This window comes from Macaca nemestrina, chromosome 14, assembly GCF_043159975.1.
Source record: "Macaca nemestrina isolate mMacNem1 chromosome 14, mMacNem.hap1, whole genome shotgun sequence".
In the NCBI taxonomy this organism is placed as follows: domain Eukaryota; kingdom Metazoa; phylum Chordata; class Mammalia; order Primates; family Cercopithecidae; genus Macaca; species Macaca nemestrina.
In genome coordinates, this window is record NC_092138.1 from 89377118 (window position 1) to 89399998 (window position 22881).

General features: G+C 38.3%; 1 long non-coding RNA gene across 1 annotated transcript in view; it reads right to left on the reverse strand.

Moving 5' to 3' along the window:
• Window positions 1-20931, reverse strand: part of LOC139358328 (uncharacterized) — a 53675-nt gene extending 32744 nt beyond the window's left edge. Inside the window, exons 1-2 of the long non-coding RNA XR_011613102.1 lie at window positions 20802-20931; window positions 13844-13976 (exon numbers count right to left, since the gene is read on the reverse strand). This is a non-coding gene — a long non-coding RNA (uncharacterized lncRNA). The remainder of the gene's footprint in view (window positions 1-13843; window positions 13977-20801) is intronic.
• Between the last annotated feature and the right edge of the window lie 1950 nt (window positions 20932-22881).

The window sequence follows — 22881 nt, forward strand, 5'->3', positions numbered from 1 at the left end:
TTACCAGCAGGGAGGTTGGAAAATCCAAGCTACTTAATATTACAGGAAGTCATAAATAGTTATTTTATTTTTAGAAAATATTTTTGAAGAAATGACTATGTTCTAGGCTTTGGTCTAAGTACCAGAAGCACATCCGAAAACTGTAGACTAGCACAGTGTGGTGGGAATGGTGAAAGTCAGATTCTAGACATATTTTGAAGGTAGTTGTTAAAAGATTTATAACAGATAGATTAGATATGGGGGCCTGAGATAAGAGAGAGAGCTTTAGTTTTGTATATGTTCCATTTGGGATGTCTATTAGACTTCTAAATGGAGAGGAGTAGACATTTGTATAAACATACATAGCTTTCAGAGGAATGTTTTAACGTGAGATATTAAAGTGGCAACTGTCAGTGTATAAGTGGAATGTAAAGTTCTTGAGTGGAATAAGCTCACCAAGAGAATTAATGTAGATAGAGAAGACCAAAGACTACAAATTGGGGAGCTAATGTTAAGAGACTGAAGAGAATGTGAAATAGGCAATGAGGGAAAATGAATATCCATAAAACAGGGTATCCTGGAGACCAAATAAAGAAAGGAAGATGAAGTGCCACACTGTGTCAAACAGTGCCTATAGTTTAATAAAAGTCAGAGTGAGAAGTGGCAACTGGATTTAGCAATGTGGAGGTCATTAATGACCTCAATTGGAAACATTTCTTGTAACATGATAGAGAAAAAGAAATCTTTGTTGGGTATATTTAAGAGAAAAGAGAAAAAATAGGGATAGTGAGTACATACAGATCTTTATAGGATTGCTTTCTCTAATGAAGAGAATACTAACGACACAATAATCTGGGGATGAGTGATTAAGGGAATGTTAATTTATCAAAGTCATATCTATACAGCATTTCTCCTTCCATCTATATTTATGACTGCATACACAAATATACCCACTCTCATGTTTAAACATGTTTACATGTATAAATTGGAGAAAAAAGTCTATGCTAAATGAGATAATCTAGTAAGGAGAGGATGATTGATGATGAGGGAAAGAAAGGCGAGGAATGTTGTTTCTACATCAATTACCTTGAATAGGTAAGAAGAGATGAAATAACATTTTTGCCATGCAAAGAAGTTCTGATTTTTCTTTCATAACAACAGAAGTAAAGGGAGGGAATATGGAACAGAAGCAGGTATGTAGGTAGACATAGTGACAGGCACTGTGGAAATTCTCATCTAATTGCTTGGAATTTTATCTGCAGTGCTGGATACAAAATCAAAAACTGCATGTGAAGATGAAAAAGTATGTTCTGAAGTTTTGAAAAGAGAATAAAAACATATCATTTGTCATCTAAGTGTATAGAAGAGTGCATGGGATAGAAAAATATAGGAGGTTTACATGACATCATCATGAACTTATCTGAGACATGTTAACATGGGCTTAAAATGCATCATGTTGGCATGAATGTTTGGTTTCAGCCATGTTTGGCTGCTTCAGAAGAGAAAAAATGTACACAGGGAATTATAGTTTATCAGATTTAGTGCTTAGCCATACAATAAAACGATAAAAGAGAGTGAAAGTGAGAATAATGGTAATCCATGGAATTTAGCCTCCTAGAGAAGATTTTGAGAATGTACAGAAGGATGGAAATATAGTTAAATCATTGTATTATTAAATTTTAAGTTGCACTATGGCTGAAGAATTGGTAGAATCTGAGTACTAGAGAGAGTGAACTGAAACTTAGCAGATGGTAGCAATAAAACGGGTGATTTTGAGATTATGGAAGGTTTACAATTAATGGTACTAATGCAATTAGAATATGACCAATACCAGAGGAAAGGAGTTTGGGACCTGACATGTCAAGTTGCCAGAAGTATCACTTACTGTGTATTGAAATCATCTAGAATCAATAAAGCCATAGATTTAAAAGAAGATTCAAAGCCGAGGGTGGCAGTTTAAGAAGGTGGTTGACAAAGGGTTGATCTAAAAGACATTAAGGAGAAAGAAGGACACTTATCCCAACTCTAACCCAAGACATACACTGGGATGAAATTTGAGTACAGATTGTTTTTATGTGAAGTGGTCTCAAAAGCACAAGGAAGTGAGTGGGGAATGTCAGATAGGAAAAGAGACAAGTGTCAGATTTTGCATCAATAAATGGAATACTGCTATTCACTCTTGCTGGGGATCCCTTGAAGAACTATGTAGAATTTGCCTGACAGTTACTGCACCAACAGGTGAGAAAACTCGGGCATTTATCCGCTGAGTCTCATCTATCATTTGGTTGAAGGTTAGACCTTTTCTTATGGGTAGAGCAAACCCTCAGACAGCGTGGCAGTGAGATGCAGTCACTCGAGATGGAAAGTGGTCAGAATCCCAGAAAATGTCCACCAAAGCAATGATTAAAGCCCGATTTGGGCTGATGGTTTCAATCTGGAAATATTCTGGATCAGAGAGGAGAATTTTTTAAAAAAAATCTCACAGCTTATACCAAACTGATCTATTCATGCCACATATTGGATCTACTCTGTTGACTTGATGCTCCAAGATAAAGGTCCTCCACAATCTCTTTAAAAGACCTAAAATGTGAGGATAAATGGAATAAACTGCTGTTTCAGATGCTTCATTCCCAAGACCAAAATTGATCTTCATCAATTTCCTTTTCTGTCACTCAATATGAATTTCTCTTTTATCTTTATATTGACCAATACAGTGATCCTAAAACTTATCCATAGAGGGTTATATCCCTGGTTAGTTTACACTAGTCATGCTATTGTCCACTTACTGCTGGAATGGACCAATAGGCATGAAAGCACTGAAAGAAACCCTAGCAAATCACCCATGTTTCAAACATGTTCCTCCCTGCCCCCATTTCAGAGAACCAAACCACATCCTCATGATAACTGGGACAGTTACCCCCATCTGTATAGCGCCTTTACTAAATTGACAAGGATTGCATTCGTGGTGGCTCACTGGCTGTGCTGAGAAACCTGATTAATTGTGGGCTGTCCTTTGTAGGACCTAACTCATATAGGAGACCTGTGGTTGGGGCTACTACATGGTGAATTTTATTGTAATATACTAATATCTGCCATTATTCATCTGGGTTTTGCAAGAACCATTTCACTAAATTAAATGAATATGGTATAGGCCCACTTTATATTCCTTAGGTTTTCTAGAGTAGCACCGATTGCTGAAATTTCAGCTGGGATCTTGAATCACTTCTGACTTCCTTTCTTGGCCAGGGGTGGCAGATCATTTCAGGGGCTTCTACTTGGCCTTTTAGAGCATAATAATTTTTACTCCCTAGTTCGGATGCTAAGTATATCTATCCCAATTATAAACTCAAGGATGGGGAAATTACCACAAGATGAGTTTGTACATCCAATGGAGTCATTGTGATATAGACTTGGACGATGACTTCACTTATTACCTACCCTATACCTACCATATACCATGATTTTAAAAGAGGACATTTTGAATCCCTTGGTATCACTATCAATTAATAACACAGATTCAATATATCTAGAAATATCTGGATATTTTTATTCACTCCAAAATACAGTTACTCTAGTGTAACAGGTAGTGATGGGCTGTTAAATGTTTAACAATCAGATTTTTAACCAAAAAATAAATAAATAAAACTTTGATTTATAGCATTTGCTAATTTCCATGGTATAAAAAGTTCCACTCCTGTGGAACATTTATAAAGTTCTAATTAAATCTACCAATATCATGTCGTTAGACATAAAGTTAGGAGGAGATGTGCACAATTTGCTCTTAATGCTGGTACAAGCCGGCTCCAGCACAACACTGGTTATATGTTCCTTTGCAGAAGACATGGGGAATTATATTTATTGCATACATTTGCAGAGTGTCATAGACTTCTTTATCAAGGTCATTCTATCTTCCTTTCTACTGTTAGCCTCAGACCAAAAACTTAGTGTGATCATGTCACTGCAGCAACTGACATAGCTTTGTGATGACCAGCTCTTAACATTTTTTTTGTTGTTGTTATAAAATCCAGAAATATGTTTGTGAGCTTCCCATTTATATCAGTCCTAGAGACACCAGGATTTACTGGCCATTACCGCAAATCTCTGGAGGATCAAGGCCTTCTGAATGTCAACTTGACCTTACTTCCAATAATCTTTGTCTGGTGGTGCTACAACTTGGTCTTATATTTTCTAAAATTCTACCACCTATTGACACAATGGATTCTACTTCTATTACAGTGTCCCTAATCAAAAATAGCCTACAGAGTATGCCAACCAAAAATGAAAAATAAAATAGAATTGAGCTTAACAATACTGTTATGATATCACCCCTATAGCATTTTATTTATTTGTTTCTTAAAGGGAGTGCCTTGGGCTCTCTTTGGGTACATAGTCACTTGATGGCTTTTCTATTCTCACCTAATATATTCTGGCTAATATGTTCACTGACATGAGCTTTCTTACTTCTTTCTCAATACTTTTCCTATGTAGTTCTGACATATCCATGTTATTTTCCATAAACTATCAGCATGCCTAAGCATCAATGATCTGTCCTTGCATCATGTTGACTGGTTCTGTCTTGTCTAATATATTAATTCCTCATCATGGACAAATACCCATATCAATAAACTCAACTCTCCCTTATCCAGCCTTCTATCCCACATTCAAGATTTACCTTCACATTTTCCCTACATCTTCTTAGTAGATATTAGCCAGGTCCTACTGTTCTTTTTGCGCTGAATAATCTATTTCCTCCAATATCTCTTCATATGGACTATCTTAAGGTATGATTCTAGTTACTAGTAGAGAAATAATGAGAGAAGATGATCAAGTTTTTTGAAGAAAAGTTCTATCTTGGCAGAGATCTGTTTTAGGTCGTGTCTACGCATGGTCTTAAGCAATGAGAATCTACTCTTCTTTGGCAACAGCAAAGAGGCTGTTTTCCAATCTGGAAAGTTCAGAAATTTAGAAATTTCACTTTCTTAGGGGCATTTACCCAGCTATATGATTTCTAAGTATTTGAGTTTTACTCTTTATGGGGGTACTTAATTAGCATAAGAGACCTAATGGGACTAAATAGTCCATCTCTTCTATAGTTACTTAGAGTAGCTGTATATCTAATATTGGACCTGATTTTCATCAGGGTCTGCCATCTGCCTGCTAGAGATAAGCAATTTCATCTTAGTTTCCTCCCTTATTACTTTCTTTTAGGAGCATTTTAGAAACGTTTTGACTTTTGAGAAAAGCATCAGCCCAACTTCTCTGTTGATAATGAATCGATCTCTTCGGAATTAAAAATACTGTCATGGAGGTCTTTCTGTATTTCATAGGACACCCTGATTCGATAGTGATTAAACTAAGCAGGCAGGAATTTGTTTTGTTTTGTTTTGTTTTTTGGTTTTTTTTTGGCCTTTAGGGAATTTACCAAAATTCCTCCAATTTCAGGACCTTATAATTGCTATTGTCTCCATATCTTTTATGTGCCAGTCCTCATCTTTCATTGGTTAAGGTTTACCACTGGATGCATTACTGTCCTGACATTTCCAAGATATCCTGTCTGCAGGCTGAGAAAACTCCTGTGGCTCTGTATAAAGACCGTCAGGAAACCAGAGGGATGCAGCATTTGAGGGAGGAAACAGCATCCTAAAAATTGTCCACCTCAATTGAAGATGAATTTAGTTGAGACAAAGAAAACGACATGGCATGGGTGCATCAACAACTATGTGCAATAAGGATTTAATGGATAAACTATGTTAAATCTTGGAGGAGTGTCTAGCACCTAATAAATACTTATCGCCATCATCAACCTCATCCACATGATTTTTTACTGTTACCTGTGCTTTCACACTTTTACTCCTTTATTTTGACACAGACTCTAGAGTAAAATTTATTTTGTCTTCATCTATGTGTCTGTGAAAATACTTAGCCCAATTTTGGTTTAATACTCAGTAATCATCATTTGCAAAAGTGAGTGTGTTGAAGGGAGCGGAATGAGGCAAAGACAACCAGTTTCTAGGACAATTGTAAGTTACAATAGTAACTTTGAGATTCTTAATAGTTTTCAAGAAATAAAGACTGAGAAGTTAAGAAAAAAGGGAGACAAAACTATTAAGCCTACATAAATGGAGGAAAATAAGGAAAGTTTGTATATGAAAAAGTTAAGTGATACAATTTATTTTTGAGTTATTTGTTATCTGTGTCTCAGACGACATCCAGTAAGGATTTAATAATGTTGCTTATAATCAAAATCTCATGTGAAATAAAATTGTTACATTTATTATAGAAAACGTTTATTATAGGAAAAATGTATTGTAGAAAATAATGCATCCAAAAGGAAGAGAATATGAATATGTGAGAAATCTTAAGTTAATATAATTACTATTGTACAGTTTTGGCACTGGTTATCCAGTGATGTGGTCTGGTTCTGTGTCCCCACCCAAATCTCATCTTCAATTGTAATCCAAATGGTAAGTGAAATTGTAATCCCCACATGCGGGGGGAGAATACTCATGAAAAGTGATTAGGTCATGGGGGCAGTTCTCCCATGCTGTTCTGATGGTGAATTCTCGTGAACCACGAGATCAGGTGGTTTTATAAGGGGCCTTTCCCCACTTTGCTCAGCACTTCTTTCTCCTGCTGTCATGTGAAGAAGCACGTGTTTGATTCCCCTTCCGCCATGATTGTAAGTTTCCTGAGGCCTCCCCAGCCAAGTGGAATTGTGAGTCAATTAAGCCTCTTTCCTTTATAAATTACCCAGTCTTGGGGTATTTCTTCATAGAAAACAAATTAATATAGTAAGTTGGTATCAAGTAGTGGGGCACTGCTATAAAGATATCCGACAATGTGGCAGCAACTTTGGAACTGAGTAATAGGCAGAGTTTGTAACATTTTGGCAGGCTCAGATGAAGACAGGAAAATGTGGGAAAGTTTGGAACCTCCTAGAGACTTGTTGAATGGTTTTGACAAAAATGCTGATAGTGATATGGACAATGAAGTCTATGCCAAGGTGGTCTCACATGAACATGAAGAACTTTTAGGGAACTGGAGTAAAGGTCACTCTTGCTATGCTTTAGTAAAGAGACTGGTGGCATTTTCCCTGCCCTAGAGATCTGTGGAACTTAGAACTTGAGAGAGATGGTTTAGGGTATCTGGCAGAAGAAATTTCTAAGCAGTAAAGCATTCAACAGGTGACAGAACATAAAAGTTTGGAAAATTTGCAGACTGGCAATGAAGTAGAAAAGAAAAACCCATTTTCTGGGGAGAAATTCAAGCTGGCTACAGAAATTTGCATAAGTAATGAGGAGCCAAATGTTAATCACCAAGACAATTGGGAAAATGTTCCAGAGCATATCAGAGACTTTGGTAGCCCCTTCCATCACAGGTCCGAGGCCTAGGAGGAAAAAAGGGTTTGGTTGGCCAGATGCAGGACCCCTCTGCTGTGTGCAGCCTACGGACTTGGTTCCTTGCATCCCAGCAACTCCAACCCTGGAAAAAAGGGGCCAAGGTATAGCTCAGGCCATGGCCTCAGAGGGTGCAAACCCAAAGCCTTGGCAGCTTCCATGTGGTATTGTTCTCACAGGTGTGCAGAAGACAAGAATTGAGATTTGGGAACCTCTGTCTAGATTTCAGAGGATGTATGGAAACACCTGGAGGTCCAGGCAGAGGTGTGCTTAAGGGGTGGAACCCTCATAGGGAACCTCTGCTAGGGCAGTGCAGAAAGGAAATGTGGGGTTGGAGCCTCCCCCACAGAGTCCCCACTGGGGCACTGCTTTGTAGAGGTGTGAGAAGAGGGCCGCCATCCTCCAGACCCCAGAATGGGAGATCCACTGACAGCTTGCACTGTGTGCCTGAAAAAAGCTACAGACACTCAACACCAGCCTGTGAAAGCAGGCAGGGAGGAGGGGGCTGTACCCTGAAAAGCCACAGGGAAAGAGCTGCCCAAGGCCATGGGAGGCCACCTCTCTTGCATCAGCATGACCTGGATCTGAGACATGGAATCAAAGGAGATCATTTTGGTACTTTAAGAATTAATGACTGCCCTATTGGATTTCAGGCTTGCATGAGGCCTCTAGCCCCTTTATTTTGGACTATTTCTTTCCATCTGGATTTTGTGCATTTATCCAATGCCTGTAGCTCCATTTTATCTTGAAAGTAACTAACTTACTTTCTATTTTACAGGCTCCTACACAGAAGGGACTTGCTTTGTCTCAGATGAGATTATGAACTTGGACTTTGGGGTTGATACTGAAATGAGTTAAGACTTTGGGGAATAGTCGGGAAGTCATAATTGTGCTGGAAAGGTGAGAAAGATGAGATTTGGGAGGGTCCAGGGGCGGAATGACACGGTCTGGTTCTGTGTCCCCACTCAAATCTCATCTTGAATTGTAATCTGAATTGTTATCTCCATGTGTTGAAGAAGGGACCTTGTGGGAGGGGATTAGATCATGGGGGTTATCCCTCTATGCTGTTCTCTTGATAATGAGTGAGTTATCATGAGATCTGATGGTTTTAAATGGCCTTTCTCCACTTTGCTCTGCACTTCTTTCTCCTACCTCTGTGTGAAGAAGGATGTATTTGCTTTCCCTCCTGTCATGATTGTAAGTTTCTTGAGACCTCCCCAGACATGCAGAACTGTGAGTTAATTAGACCTCTTTTCTTTATAAATTACCCAGTCTTGGGTATTTCTTCATAGTAGCATGAAAACGAACTAATACATCCAGTGACCAGGAAAACTAGGAATTTACTAGATGGGATAGCAAGCTATTATCAAAAGAATCAAACCATTGGGGGATCTTGGTTTGAGACCTAGGTTTCCATTCGTAAAAATTGAGCTATTGGGTAAGTCACTGTATCTTATCCAGCCTCATTTTTTCATCTGTCATGAGGTTATTGGAATGTCGATGAAAAGAGTTAAACTCTAAAATATTTTAAGAGATATTTATTCTGAGCAAAATACGAGTGACAATGGCCCATGACACAGCTTTTAGGAGGTCCTAAAAACATGTGCCCAAGGTTGTTGGGGTGCAGCTTGGTTTTATATATTTTAGGGAGGCATGAGGTATCAATTAAATACATTTAAGGAATACAATGGTTTGTTCCAGAAAGGCAGGACAACTTGAAGCAGGGGTGGGGGGAAGAGGAGGCTTCCAGGCTATAAAACATTTTCTGGTTGACAATTGGTTGAGCTTTTTTCTAAGGATCTGGGATCAATAGAAAGTAAATGTTCGGGTTAAGGTGAAAGCTTGTGGAGAGGAAGGTTCTTTTGAAGTCTCATAGCCTCTGCCCTTAGAAACAATAGATGACAAATGTTTCATATTCAGATCCTTTAAAAGGTGCTAGACTCTTAGTTAATCTATTCAGAATTGGAGGGGCCTGGAAGGAAAAGGTCTGGCTATGTTAATAGGGATTCTTTACAGAAGTGAATTTTCTCCCACCAAGTATGGCTTGCAGGGCCATTTCAAAATGTGACAAAAAACATGTTTTGGAGGTAAGATGTTTTGATTTTCTTCCTTGTCTCGTAATGTTATGCCAGAATCAGGTTGAAAAATAAGTCACAATATATAGGGTTAAATAAAACCCATCTGATGAGAATTTATGGTTTGTAGGTCATGACTCCCCAGACCCTTCAGATAGGAATTTGGGCAAGATTTAAAAAAAAAAAAAAATCAGAGTTTAGTCCTAAGGAGTTAGCCATTTTCAATACTTTTTGGTAATTTATCACCCTTATTTCTCTAATAAACTATTAGCTAGATTATAATTTATCAAGGGTAAACATAGAGCTTGCAAGTTGAAGAGGACATAGGGTCCTTACATCTCTTTTACACGTTGTGATAATCTCAACATCATATCCAAAGATTCTCAGAATAGCATTGGTTTTTATGATACATAATTCCTTCATTAATGATGATAAATAATATATATTTATATATATTTCTCACCATTGAGAAATACGTCCACGGCCAGGCACAGTGTCTCACGCCTTTATTCCAACACTTTGGGAAGCCAAGGTGGGTGGATCACTTAGGATCAAGAGTTTGAGGCCATTCTGGCCAACATGCTGAAACCCCATCTGTACCAAAAGTACAAAAAAAAATATAGCCGGGCATGGTGGCAGGTGCCTGTAATCCCAGCTACTCAGGAGACTGAAGCAGAAGAATCACTTGAACCCAGGAGACAGAGGTTGCAATGAGCTGAGATGGTGCCATTGCACTCCAGTCCAGGTGACAGAATGAGACTCTGTCTTCAAAAAAAGAGAGAAAGAAATATGTCCACAATATGTTATTTATTTATTTATCTTATCAGGAATCAAGATAATGTGGTGTAAAGCTCAAAACAAATGTCTTAGGTCTTATGCCAAGGGGTAAGTGTACAGTTGTGAAAGAGGCAGACACGCTTCTCATATTGTTGTGGCTCACCATAAAGACAAAACATTGGCCAAGTAATTCAAAGTGTGGTAAGAACTAAAAATTATCATGGATGCTCTTTACCATACTCTGTCCAATATAGGCTACGAAAGAAAGATATGTACAATTTTAAGCAGAATAATTTTAAGTTCAGCACTAGTAGCCTTTTCTCCCCATAAGACAAAGCATAATATTTTGTCAGTATAAAACAATTGCCCAGCAGAATTTCTGGAAGTATTCAGGGTGAAAATCAATTCAGGTTAATGCCTACCATAATTAACTCAAGGTCTTCAGGGGTCAAGTAAGAAGACAAGTTTCTATCATTATAATCTTTCCAAAGCTAAGCACCGTCCTTACCAGTTTAGCTCTAATAAACAGCACAGTGCCTGACACATGGAACTTAATAGGTTATGTCTGTTTCTGTTTTTGGTTTTCTTTAAATGAATAGTAGTTATTCTGAGAAACTGCAACTTGTGAAAATTAGTATTGATGCAATTAAAAAATTATATGAGACTAGGAAAAGGAAGTAAAGATAGCATGTTTACACAAATGAGCATATGAAGAGCTCTGAATCTCCAAATCTTTGATGAAAGAAGAGTAAAGAGCTACTAATACACAGTCATGCGATGTGATAGGATTACCAAAGATTTGAGTAACCAAAAATATGTATATAGTCATGTGCCACATAATGATATTTTGGTCAACAGACAGAGTGTATGACAGTGGCTTCATATGATTATAATGGAGTTGAAAATTCCTGTTACTTAGTGACCTTGTAGACATTTAATGTTGTAGCATAATGTATCACTCAAGTGTTTGTGGATATGCCAGAGTAAACAAACCTACTGTACTGTCAGTCATATAAAAGTATAGCACATGTAATTATGTACACTACATAATACTTGATAATGATAATAAACAACTATGTTACTGGTTTATGTACTTATTATACTATATTGTTATTGTTATTTTAGATTATAGTCTTTCTACACACGCACACACAGATATGTGCATATATATATGTATACACACACACACACACACATATATATATATAGTTAACTGTAAACAGCCTCAGTCAGATTCTTTAGGAGGTATTCCAGAAGAAAACATTGTTATCATAGAAGACATAGGAGATGACAACTCCATCCATGCTATTGCCCCTGAAGACCTTCCAGTGGGACAAGATGTGAAGGTGGGAGACAGTGATATTGATGATCCTGACCCTATGTAGGCTTAAACTAATGTGTATGACCATGTCTTGTTTATTTTTGTTGTTGTTGTTGTTGTTGCTGTTGTTTTAAGACAGAGTCTCACTCTGTCAACCAGGTTGGAGTGCAGTGGCACAATCTTGGCTCATTGCAACCTCCGCCTCTCAGGTTCAAGTGATTCTCCTGCCTCAGCCTCCAGAGTAGCTGGGATTACAGGCATGCACCACCAGGCCCAGATAATTTTTTTTTTTAATTTAAGTAGTGACACGATTTCTCCATGTTGGTCAGGCTGGTCTCGACCTTCTGACCTCAGGTGATCCACCTGCCTTGGCTTCCCAAAGTGCTAAGATTACAGGCGTGAGCCACCATGCCCAATCCATGTCTTAGATTTTAACAGAAAAGTTTAAAAAGTTTAAAAAAAATTAAAAATTGAAAAAAGCCTATAGAAGGATATAAAGAAAGAAAAAATTATATAGCTGTACAGCATGCTTGTGTTTCAAACTAAATGTTATCACAGAAGAGTCAAAAAGTAAAAATATAAAAAGTTTATGAAGTAAAAATATTACAGTAGGCTAAGGTTAATTTATTATTGAAGAAATCTGTTTTATCAGTTTAGTGTATCCTAAGTGTGCAGTGTTTATAAAATCTGTAGCAGTGTACAGTGATGTTCTAGGATTTCACATTCACTCATCACTCACTCACAGACTCAGCCAGAGCAAATTCCAGTCCTACAAGCTCCATTCATGATAAGTGCCCTACACAGATATACCAGTTTTTAACTTTTATTCTGTATTTCTACTGTACCTTTTCTATGTTTAGATAAACAAATGCTTACCATTGTGTTATAACTGCCTACAATATTCAGCACAATAACATGCTGTACAGGTTTGTGGCCTAGAAGCAATAGGCTATATCATTGAGCCTAGGAGTGTGGTAGGCTATATCCTGTATGTAGGCTTGTGCTATACATACTCTATAGGCTTGTGTTACACCTACTCTAGGCTTGTGTTATACATACTCTATAGGCTTGTGTTACACCTACTCTAGGCTTGTGTTATACATACTCTATAATGTTTTCACAATAGCAAAATCCCCTGACAAATTTTTCAGAAAGTATCCTTGACATTAAGTGATGCATGACTCTGTGTGTGAACTTATAAATATATGCACACACATATATGCATGTATATAGGTATGATATATATAATATACGATATATTATATATATAATACACTGTGTGCATATACACACACACACATATATATACTCAAGGAACTCAAGAGTGGCTATACTCACAGTGACATAAACCCCTAAAAAATTTTTTTAATATACAGACACAAAATAATAAAAAAGAAAAAAGGTGTGCACTCATATATAACTAGATACCCGACTGCACACAGAAAAGCCAGGTATGTGGGCATTCATGATGGAGATGCTGAAGAAGTTTTGCCTCACTAATTTGCCCATTACTTCACAGACATTCACTGAGCACCTATTCCATGTTACACACTGGAAAGGAGTGGAGGTTAAAATAGCAAGTGCCACCATTACCCTATTCTCAGTGCGGCTCTGCTATTAGATGGAACCTTTATCAAGTGTCAGCAAGGGAACCTGGCATTTATCAGGGTGGGTGCTGAGCTCTGCTCTGCTGACAGGGTAGATTCAATACATGTCATCCCCACTGTGCTAAGATGTATTAATGGCTTGCTCTTTCTTCTTTCCATCACCCAGGCAACTTTTTCTTTTCAGTCCCTTTCTCCCATCCCCCAATTGTTCCCTTTGTGCATTTTGGGTTCCCCTTTGCACAAGCCGCCTGTTTGTGACTTTGAAGGAATCACTAATTCTCTCTATTTCTGCATACCCATCCATGAAATGTGGGAATTGACTAAATTATCCCTGATGTCTTACCCATCTCTTAGTGCTATGCTAGCATTGTAGAATTCTAGTTTGAATTCTTCCTAAAAAGCAGAGCTTGAGACACAGGCCTTTGTGGAGGTAGTTTGTTTGGGGCCATTTGCTCCTATGGCATATGATGGATGGTCTGAGGAATAAACCAGGGAAGGTTTATTTCCAAGCCACAGGCTCGGAGGATTAGTGAAGTGTAAATGGAGAAAGAAGAAAAGCAGCCAGTCCAAGGTTATTGAGCTGATTACGATTACAGAAAATCTAGAGCTTAATCCTGTTTGTGATATTTCAAGAGCTGTATGGAATGTGCCTAGAAATCTTTAGATTGGGAAAAAGAGAATACTTACCTACTACTTCCTGCCCATTGATAAAGCATTGTTCCAGGAAATGTTAACACCCGATCTGTTCCCAGTGTGTGCAGACATCAGAATGGCTGATCAAGCTCTTGCAGTAGATCCATGTGATTGTGGCAGATAAGCCCTGGAAGAAAAAGCAAGAGATATGCAGTGCAGCTGAGATCAGGTGCTATTCGGCTACACCTGAGTACAGCTGGTTGCTATAGCAAAGACCAGAGAAAAATTGGTGGAGTAAGAGAATATGAAAGGAAAGTAAACTTTCAACAAAGAAGCCATTGCATTCCTCAATGTTGTCTGAGTGCTGATATCAAGAACTTTCGTCAAATCAGCACTGAACACATAGGGACTATGTCAGGAAATTTCGATATCCAACATTTCTACAAATGCACAGAATTGTGGCGGGCATGTGCTCTATGGCCCAGCTTCTTCCCGGTTCCCACCTAGGTTCGTCATAACATTGATAATGATTATTAAAGAACATCTACATTGTGCCAGGCAATATATTAGGCATTTTAAGTACAATGTCTCTTCTAATCCCTAAATCAGTAGGATCCTATCATCAGGTTAGTACCTATAATCCCATTTTCCCATTTTTACAAATGAGGAAACCAAGGCTCGGGAAAGGGAAGTGATTTTCCTCAATTTACATTACCCATGAAGACCTAAATTCAAATCCATATATATATATATATGGACCTAAATTCAAATCCATATATATATATATGGCTATTTTCAGGAGTTGAAACTATCTCAGTGGGCTCTTGGGTTTAGACTGGGTGTATACCTCAGTTCTAGGTTGATATCTCTCCCTTATCTGATGACTAACCTTGAACTACAGCTTGATTGGCTAGAACCTTGAGATCCTGCTTAGTTACTTGCCAGAGACTCCAGGTGCTTGGACCTCAACCACTAGTCCAGATATATTTTATGCCAAATACTAACCCAATTTTGAACTGGAAGCCTCATAAATTTTTACTTATGCTTTTTCTCACTGGAGGCCAGCCTACAACCAAGTCTTGTACATTCCAGTTTCTTGATTTGTACCTTTTCTTCAGTTGTTTCATTTTTCTCTTTATACTTTTTTCTTTTCATAATCCATAATCAATTAGCAGATTAGGGTAAGGCAGAGCAGAGAATAACAGGAATGGCTAAACTGGGAGATAAATTTGGCATTATTTAGAATTAATCAGCGAGTCAACTATTTAAAGAGAAGATAGCACATCTTAGTCTCCTAGCCTATCTTAGTCTACACAGGCCTCTGTAACAAATATCTTAGACTGCCTAATTTATTAACAATAGATATTTGTAGCTCACAATTCTGGAGGCTGAGAAGTCCAAGATCAAGGTGCCAGCAGATTTGGTGTCTGGTGAGGGCTTGTGCTTCGTAGATGGTGCTTTCTATGTGTCCTTACATGACAGAAGAATAAAAGAGCCCTGTCAAGTGTCTTTTCTAAGGGCATTAATTCCATTCATGGAAGCAGAACCCTCACGATCCAATCACCTTCTAAAGGCTTCACCTCGTAATCCTACCACAATGGGGATGAGGTTTTTACATGACTTTTGGAAGGACACATTCAAACCACAGCACAGCCTTTCTGTGCACTCATTCCCTCCCATAATGTACTTTTTTTCCTTCTAAGCTTCTTGACAATAGATCTTTCAGTGCATTGGACAATCATTGCTTATCTACACTCATATAATGTAATGATCTCCTCCCTAGCCGTTGTTGACTGTGTCAAGGATCAGACCCTGATTCTAGCTAAGCTGTTCTTGGTATAGAAACAATGAGGGAAAAGGAAACGGGAAGAGGGAAGTAGGGGGTATCTGTTTTTCTCGTGACAGGTAGGTGAATGTAGGTGGAGGGTGCAAGCATCTTCTACCCACTATGCAAATGGATAAACAAAGAATGCTGGTCTAATGAGAATGAGGAAGGAAACACGTGTTAATTATTAAAAAAAAAAAACAGTGATAAGTGGAGAAAGATTTCAATGAGCCCTAAATGCTATGCCCAATTATCTTCCTGCACCCTTGACCACCCACGTCCCTGTCCTTTGACTTATTAAAGTTACTGAATTATTTACCTGATCCATTCTCTCTTTTTAAAAAACTGGAATTATTATCATTAAAAGGCATGCCTGCACTATGTTTTCAATGACATAAAATTCTCTGCTTCCTGAATTTCTTTCATTTCCCAGTAGATTCAGTTGTTATAAAGTGCTTCCTTATGTTGAACGTAAAGCAGTTTCCCTGTACTCGTTAACTCCATTTCTGTTCTTGGGAACAAATAAAACCAGTAAAATCCCTTCTTTTTATACCCGCCCATCCAACATCTGAAAGAAAGCATCCCAACTCTTATCCCCATTCCATGAAGAACTTTTTGTTTTCTAGGCTAAATGTTCTCAGATTATCTTATGTTTTTGTGTGTGCCATGTTATGGAATCCCATGGGTTATGCTGGTCTCTTCTGTCTGGGTTATAATACAAATTGTTAATCTCTCTCTCCATGTCTAGATTTGGCTGGCCCAATACGTAATGATGTGGGCCTGTTACACGCCTGTCTCTAGGGTCTTACTTACATTATAAATAATCACTGTCTTGTGATTCCAACGTCAAGAAGGTACAGTACTACATGGTGGTATTATGTTTGACATCAGACATGGCCCAACAGGGGAGAAGAATATGCTTCAACAGTTAGATGATTATGTTAATACAAACTGGGATTTTTTATTATGTTTGTCTCTTTCAAGACTGAATTTGATGTGATTGCTGCTGATGATTCAGTACTAGGTAATGGAGGCTGAAATGTATTCCCCAGAAGATCCTCCGGGAACAGCCACCTGGGATTGACAGACAGAGTCACTGGGTGTCACTGTTGAGTCATACAAATGCACTGGCCGCTTGCTTATAGAAGTCTGGCTCCTTAAAGAAGCTAGGAGAAGGAGGTTTGGGGTGGCTGCCTGTCTCCTCCTGGTCTGTGTCTCTTCACTAGGGTCAAGATAGGGCATCCCTCTCCCAGATTTTCGCTAAGAAGTATTGAGTCAGATGTGCCCACATCAGTGTGGGCCTTAACTGCTGTTTAATGACCTGATCCATCCTTGCTCCGCCTGATGGTGCTGATAGGGGTCTGCTTTTATGTATCTATGTAGTAAGTGATCACACCCCCACCCTAGTCAAAGGAGGTCTCCCCCTCACACCCAGGACTTGCTGAACCTTACAGTTCTCTTCAGAGCAGATAAGCCCTTCCAGATTCAGACTGTGCTTTCAGTCTCAGTCAAGGGTCAGTGGCACATTTCAGGTTTTTTTTTTTTTTTTTTTAATGGGAGTACTGTTTTTGATATAAATAAAGACAGGTGGAATTGTAGGCATTAGCACTTTGAAGGGCAAGGAGAACAATTGATCAAAGGAGAGATGGGCCAAAGGTTACTAGATCAAAGGTAGATAGATCAAAGGTTACTAAAGACGGCTGAGTGCTCTAATAACCTTCTGTCCAAAAACTGACCCTGTTACTAACCCAGCCTGACCCACACATAGGTCATGAACTTTTGTTACCTCAGTGACTAAATATCCTTTCATGAGATGGTCGCTCAGGTTCATTGGCAGGTGTTCTCAATCCCTTTAGGTGAACGTCATGAAAATGAAAATACCAAAATAACACATCCCTAAAACTTTTTCTGATGTCTGAGGAAAGCCCTAGGCATCAGTATATTTATAAACCCCACATGTCACTAAGGAATTTCCAAAGCACATTCTTCCAGTAGTGATTGATTGATTCTAATTTCTGAAAATTGTACTTCATATTACTTTTAAAAAAATTTTTGCTTCCCCTGGAATTCAGTGCTGAGTTACATCCCAAGCAATCCCTCCAAAGCACAAATGTGATTGACACTCTGCTGTCTCCTTTTAAACTCCCCAATGTCTAATCACCACATATAAGTCAAGAATAAAGACAGTGCCCTGTTATTCATGTGCTTCCTCATTGGCCCCTGCTTATTCCAGGACATAACAGTTTCCACCCACACACTGGTTTAAGCCAGGGGCTCACCACTTGGCTGCACATTGAAACTACCTGTGGAGCTTTTGAAAGCACTGATGTCTGAGTCCCATCCCCAGGACTTCTGCTTTATTGGTAGGGAAAGAAACTCAGGCATTGTGAGCTTTCAAAGCTCCCCAGGTGATTCTAAGGGAACACAAAGCTTCAAAATCACTGTTCTTTGGTTTTCTCCCTTCTAGAACACACACATTTTCTTATCCTCCTTTGACTGAGCCATACATAGCTGCTAATCCTTCTTGACTCAACCCACTCATCATCTCCTTGAAGAAATCAAGTCTGAGCATACTCCTCTAGCTAAGTTAAAGATTTTTCTTTGGGATTCCCTAGTTTCTTGTGCATACTTAGGCTATTATATCAGAAATATCTATATGTCTAGTTTTTACCTCTAGACTATAAGCCTATACTGGGTAAGTGAATTAATAGAACATATTTGTCATTGTGTGCCCAGTGCACAGCACAGAACTTAGCAGCTATTAAGTGCCCAGGAAATATTTTGTGGGCTGGAACTACTGATAATTGAGAATGTGAATGAATGAATAAATGAATAATCAGTGGCAATGAATATAATTTATTAAACTTTACGTGTATATAGCCAGACACAAAGTATTACAGAGTCATTACTTTATTTTACATTCCCAAAAAGTCCCATTAGAAAGAGTGATCTCCATTTTAGCTTAAGAAGCTCAGGTTTAGAGGTGGTAAGTAGATGCCGCAGCCATAATTTGAAGGCTAGTCTGTCTGACTTCACTTTTAGTCACTTTACTGATTGCCTCTAAAAATAGAAAGGGAAAGATATCTAACCTGATTTTCTCATTGGAGTTTTTACTGGGTTCTTTTTGCCAGGCATCATTTTAGCTCTTTTATACTTTAAGTACTTCATGACAACTCTATAAATTAGTATTATTAGTCCCATTTAATTGATAAGAAAACCAAGCCTCAGAAAGAAGCAAAGTAATTCAGGCAAGGCCATATGGCAAGGAAGTAACAAATGCTATATGAAATCCTATGGCTCTATACTTGTCTGTCTTTAATATCCAGAGTTGCTCACTGTGCTACAATTGATGAGGAAGAGGAAAGAAAAGCAGAGGAGCAAGTAGGAGAGAGAGAGAGAACTGACTCCAAACGCAGATCAGATACAAAAATGAATTTTTGGACTGACTTTTATAAGGACAAAATACCTCAAAGACAGAATTCTTTGTCTCTATTCTTTAGCAATTTTCCCCCAAGAGTCACTGGGACAAAAGAGTGAAACAACTTTTCTTTTGAAAAGATTGGTTGCTTATTCTAAGCCTGCCAAAGATATCTGAAGTGTAACCAAATCTTTGTATTTGATGCCCTTGCGATTCCTTCATTTACACAATTAGAGCAGAATCTTAAAGCCCAAGAGCTTTGGTTCATGTTTTTTTTGTTTGTTTGTTTTTTTAAGTGATGAGCACCTGAGGCTCATAGAGGAAAAGCTTGGCAAAGGTGACCTTGCAGAATAGTGGCCAGAACCTAGTTCTTTTTATTCTCTGTCTAGGGTTTTTTAGCCATGAGTTAACTCAGTGATTAAATATGGTTAAACATGATGACTATTTTAAAAGCTACTTGGAGTTTCTTGGTCCTAAAGTACTCTGAATGCCAAATGCAACATATTTTTATTGCCTATTTCTACCACATAACAAGGCCATTTGCACTGTGGGATCTTGGTAAGAGGGATAAGTAGGAACAGAGGTAAGATACAGATTCTTTTTCCACACTAATGTGAACAAATGGCTTACAATAGGAAGTGGATACTGGCTGCAAAGATGTGTGAACCACTGTCACCCTGTGAATCTTTGAGAAAGAGTGGAGGAGGCATCTGGAAATTCAGTGGTTGAGCCCCGAATAAAAAGACAGGTTAGGCCTCTCAAGACCTGGTTAAAGTTGTGGGAAGAACATCAGATTGAGAAGCAAGTTACATCTGTGCTTTCAGGATCTAAAACTTTAGAGAAGCTGATGAACACTACTGTGTATGCTGAATAATATTTGCCAATGTGCAAGCATGTTAGGTACTTGCATGCATACATTTTCTCATGGTGGTTCTTTTAATCTGTTCTCTCTCTTCTTTCTCTATCAATATTTTTTCTTATCCTCAAGGCCTAACAGTGTTATTTTATAATCTTTCACCAGTGCCTTAATAAGAAGTAATTTCTCTTCCCTCTCCTCATCCTGATTTGTGCATGTGTATTTGCTATGATTCTTAATTCAGCATGCTTTTTACTTGTGATTTGCTATCAGTATATCTACCGCCTTTACCAAATAGTTAAGTTCTTCTGGGCAAGATCTATGTTTTCACCATTCCTTTTTCTTCCAGTAAAATTACACAATTTGTTTTGCATAGAGAAAGTTCTTATTCACCATTGATTATGTCACGTTAAATTGTAACCATAGACACTACCTGTGTTCTTCCAGACATAATATCTAAACACTGTGAGTGTCCATTGTGAGTTATTTGAGAAAATGGCTACAGAAATACTTAGAAATTTACCATATTATCACAAAGGATATGGAGGCAGAGGCAGAAATCTTGGATTTGAAACTGTTCAAAATACATAACTTTAGGCAATCAATTCACTTTACTGGGCCTCAATTTTCTCATCTGTAAATTGGGGATAATAGTACATGTCTTTACTTCCCAGTATTATTGTAAAGATCGAATGAGATTACATTTAACGGCATTTTGCAAACTATATAGCACTATAGATAGGTCAAAGTTGAGTATTATTTTTATTAATGTTGTAATTGCGGTTATGTGTTGCATAGTGACGTTTTAGTCAACAGCAGAGCACATATACAATGGTGGTCACATAAGATTATAATACCATATTTTAGTGTATCTTTTCTACATTTAGCTGTGTTTAAATACACAAATACTTACCATAATTTACAATTGCCTACAGTATTCAGTACAGTACCCTGCTGTACAGGTTTGTCGTCTGGCAGCAATAAACTATACCGTATAGCCTAAGTGTGTAGTGGGCTATACCATGTAGGTTTGTGTAAGTACACCTATGATGTTTACATAATGACAAAGCCATCTAATAATGCATTTCTCAGAAACTATCCTCGTTGTTAAGCAATGCATGACTATATTATTACATCATAACTCTCTAAAGTCTCATGTGGTTTAAGTAACTATAATTCTTAACTTGGTGGGATTTTTAGTAAAAATGGTAAACAAGAGATACTTGTATTAAAAATGGCCATGTTCTTTTGGTCTCCTTGGAAATTTTCTAATGAAATACGGACTTAAATCTGAAATCTTTAGAATGCTACCAGAGTCAGAACCAATATACATGTATAATCCAGGTGACCTATTGGCCACTCAGAAATAATATCACTTGAGGCCAGGAGTTTGAGACCAACCTGGACAATATAGTGAGACCCCATCTCTACAGAAAAGAAAAAGAAAAAATAAGTATTCAGGTATGGTGGCTTTGCCTGTAGTCTCAGTGACTTTGGGAAGCTGAAGTGGGAAAATGGCTTGAGCCTAGGAGTTGGAGGCTAGAGTAAGGGATGATGTGCCACCATTCTCTAGGAGGGTGACAAAGTGAAATTTTGTCTCTGGGAAAAAAAAAAAAAGAATTGTACTGGAAGGTACAAGAGGCAGGAGGATTTTTCTCTTGAGCTTGTATTAATCCTTGACTTCTCACAGCAACTTACCATCTTCTGGTGTATTTGCCAGCAGTCTCACCTTCACAGAAGCCTCAGCCATTTCAGTGACTTTTTACTAAATTTTAACCCTGCCGTTTTGTTGGTGATCTTGAGCAATTCATTTTTGCTATCTGAATCTGTTTTCTCATCTGCAAGATGGGGGTGCATACAAATAAAGACAATAGCCACCATTTACTGAACACCTACAGGGTGTCCAACTCCGGGATGGTTACTCTATATCTCTCTAACAGTCAAGGATACTGAGTTGTGGGGAACTTAAATAACTTCTTTTGCCATCCTGGCCCCTTTCCTCTATAAAGACATAATTGAAAACTATATTTTAAGACTGTACTTGCAAAAATACAGATAATACCTGGGCTGTGAATTGCTGAGAAAGGGTGGGACTTGGACTTGGACAAAGGTTTATTGGAATCCAAAGCCTGCACACTTTTATTTAGTTAATTAGTTTTTTTGACATGATGTCTTGCTCTGTCGCCCAGGCTGGAGTGCAATGGCATGATCTTGGCTCACTGCAACCTCTGCCTCCTGGGTTCAAGCAATTCTCCTGCCTCAGCTCTCAAGTAGCTGGGACTACAGGTGCATGCCACCATGCCCGGCTAATTTTTGCTTGTTTGTTTGTATTTTCAGTAGAGACGGAGTTTCACCATGTTAGCCAGAATGGTCTCGATCTCCTGACCTCATGATCTGCCCACCTTGGTCTCCCAAAGTGCTGGGATTATAGGTGTGAGCCACCATGCCCAGCCAAGTCTGCACTTTTTAACTATGAAGTAGTTAAATGACACAAATATCAGTTACTGTAGCTATTGGTGATACATTCATACTGCTTGAGTGTTTAAACAGTTTATTAACTAGGTCTTCAGAAAAAACAAAAATTAATCATTCTTGATCAGTTAATAAAAAATTGTTTGAAGCCCCCCCAGGTACCTATGTGGGAGCCAGGAAAGACAGGAATAATCCCATTGCATTCTTGAAAATGTTGAGACAATGCAAGCAAAGTAAGCACAAAGCATGGGCAAGTCACGGCACCGCCTTCTGCTCTGCACAAGGCCCATTTTATTCTTTATTAATCCATTCCAATACGTTTTCCACTGTTCCAATCTTTCTCTCTCATACCCAACCACTCTCCACTAAACATATAATTCCTCCTCTCCCTTGCATGTTGCGAGGAAGTAGGGTTGGCATGGAGGAAGGGTTGAATCATGCCTTTTGTATGTCCTAGGTACTTTGCATGGAGGAACTCTTCCCAGTAAAAAATATGTAAATACATTTTTTGGCCACCTTGG